Here is a 3,173-nt window from a genome sequence, read left to right as displayed (position 1 = left end):
GAGCCACAACTACTGAGCCTGCGAGCCACAACTACTGAAGCCCCTGTGCCTAGAGCCCGTGCTCCACAGCAAGAGAAGCCACCGCAATGAGAGGCATGTGCACCGCAACGAAGAGCAGCCCCCGCTCACCACAACTAGGGAAAGCCCACGCACAGAAACGAAGACCCAACACAGCCAAAGGTAAATAACTAAATACACAAACAAACAAATAAATAAATTTATTTTTTTTAAAAAAAGGATGGAAAATGATATAACTTGAAAATACTAACTAAAGGCAAGCTGGAGTAACTACCCTAATTTCAGACAAAGTAGTCTTCAGAATAACAATGATTATTAGGGAAAAAGAGGGGCATTACATAATGATAAAGGAGTCAATTTTCCAAGAAGACATAAGAATCCTAAATGTGTATGCATCTAATAGTAGAGCTTCAAAATTCATGAGGCAAAAATTGACTAAATAAATAGACAAATATACAATTATAATTGGAAACTTCAGTACCCCTCTATCAGTAATTGATAAAATATATAGCAGAAAATAAATAAGGATTTAGATGACCTAAACAGCACTATCCAGCAACTTGACCTTGTTGACTTTCATAGACCACTGCATCCAACAGCAGTGGAATACATATTCTTCTCAAGTGCACATGGAACATTCACCAACATAGACCATATCCTAAGTCATAAAGCAAACCTTAGGAAAGCTGAAAGAATCGAAATCACACAAAATATCTTCTCAGACCATAATAGAATTAAACAGAAATTAACAACAGACAGATACCTGGAAAATTCCCAAATGTTTGGAAGTTAAACTACAGGGTTCTACATAATCTATAGGTCAAAGAGAAAGTCACAAGGAATAGAAAGCACATCTGTGTGAAGCCGGGACTGGGTGTGGTCTAAGAGAATGGCCCACCAGTGAAACAGATGCAGGAGCCAGACCCTCAGGCCCCTCAGAGAAGGACAGACCATGACATGTGGGCTTCCCTGGTGGCTCAGTAGTTAAGAATCTGCCTGCCAGTGCAGGGGAAATGGGTTTGATCCCTGGTCTGGGAAGATCCCAAATGCCACGGAGTAACTAAGCCCCTGTGCCACAACTACTGAGCCTGCGCTCTAGAGCCCATAAGCCACAACTACAGAGCCCATAGGTTTTTTTGTTGTTGTTTTTTTTAAATATATAAATTTATTTATTTTAGGTTTGGCTGCGTTGGATCTTCACTGCTGTGCGCAGGCTTTCTCTAGTTGCAGTGAGCGGGGGCTACTGTTTGTTGCGGTGCATGGGCTTCTCATTGCGGTGGCTTCTCTTGTTGTGGAGCATGGGCTCTAGGCACGCGGGCTTCAGTAGCTGCAGCACGCAGGCTCAGTAGTTGTGGCACACAGGTTTAAAGCAAGTGTGGATTTGTGGGTGAGGGTTGGGCACTGGGGTGGGAGAACAGTGCCTGGAGAACATTTGGGGCCTCTGTGGTATTGTTCTCAGCACTACTGCCCAGTTTTTCTTCCCCTAAATGTTCTGCTTTAATAAATGCAATAACCTCTCTGGGCCAAATGAGGAAACAAAGTCAAAGGAGATGGCACAGTTTGCAATAGAGAACAAAGTTCTCAGCTCTTTGCTTTTGATACCTCCCCTTTGACCCTCAAAGTATCCCATACTTTGATTTCCCCATTATAATCCAATCAAAAAATTGTAACTATGGTCTCCTTATCATGTGGCAGGTACTATGCTAAACATTTTACAAACATTACTTTATTCCACCCTCACAAGAAAGCCCGTCAGGGAGATATCATCTCCACTTCTCAGAGGTATAAACTGAGGTGCAGAGAGATTAAATAGGCACAGAGCTGGCAAGAGGCAAAGCTGATTCCTTTTTTGTCTGTTGACTCCTATTTTGTCTGATTGCTGAGACTCTCAATGCCCATGAATGTGCCACTTCCCGCTGTGGGTGCTCCCTGCCTGGCTGTCGACTGTGCACTTCTGAGTGTCTAAAAACACAAAGGTCTGACAGCATCTGATTAAGAAGTTTTTGCTTTTCTAGGGCAGAAATCTGGATTATTAAGAATGCCCAAGGAGGGAATAGCAGGAGTTGGGCCAGCAGTCATATTTAAGCAGAACCATTTTTTTTTTTTTTTTTTTTTTTTTGCGGTACGCGGGCCTCTCACTGTTGTGGCCTCTCCCGTTGCGGAGCACAGGCTCCGGACGCACAGGCTCAGCGGCCGTGGCTCACGGGCCCAGCCGCTCCGCGGCATGTGGGATCTTCCCGGACCGGGGCACGAACCCGTGTCCCCTGCATCGGCAGGCGGACTCTCAACCACTGTGCCACCAGGGAAGCCCTAAGCAGAACCATTTTGACATTCATTTATAATATCTTCATTAATGTAGGTCTAGGTTTAAAGATTCATTAGCCATGCCATCTTTGGTGGGCCTTCTCATTTGACTCTTCCCCAGTGGGCCCCTGGGACAGCACACCAGCAGCATGAAGGAAAAACTCACTTTAGACGTGTCCAGCACTATCACAAACTTTAAAACGTGTATGGGATAGTTCAAGACCCAAGTATATGAGGTTCAAAATGTTTACCCTCCTTTGAGACCCTGATCAAGAGCACTTTCCTGAACTCCCTAAGAGAATAACCCTTCTCTCTTTCTAAACTTTGGGTAAACTACTGGCTTATCCTTCATTACATTTTGAGTAGAGTATAGTCAATTGTGTAGCTGGCTCATGGTCTGTGCTTGGTTAGAACGCTGAGGGCAGCAATGTGGTCTGGCTCATCTGCCTCCTCCCCTACCCAACCCTAGCCTGCAAACACAAATAGCACCTAGGATAGTGCCTGGAACTTAGCTGGTACTGAATAAATGTTTGTTAAATTGAACTGAACTGAGTTGAAATGCAAAGACTGGGCCTACCCAGGAGAAAAGAGAGTGACCTAGAAGAAAACAGTTTGCTACCATTTGTCGTGCAGAAACCGGACTATCTCACTCAGAAGTATCAATATTTGCATGAAAGGCATTCCACACCCAAACAAGTACCTGTGGTTGAAAGGTAACAAAAGCACATGTGAGGGCTTCCCTGGTGGCGCAGTGGTTGAGAGTCCGCCTGCCAATGCAGGGGACACGGGTTCGTGCCCCTGTCCGGGAAGATCCCACATGCCGCAGAGCGGCTGGGCCCGTGAGCCATGGC

The sequence above is a fragment of the Physeter macrocephalus genome, chromosome 11 (genome assembly GCF_002837175.3).
Source record: "Physeter macrocephalus isolate SW-GA chromosome 11, ASM283717v5, whole genome shotgun sequence".
NCBI lineage: Eukaryota > Metazoa > Chordata > Mammalia > Artiodactyla > Physeteridae > Physeter > Physeter macrocephalus.
Note: the sequence above shows the minus strand (reverse complement) of the source record.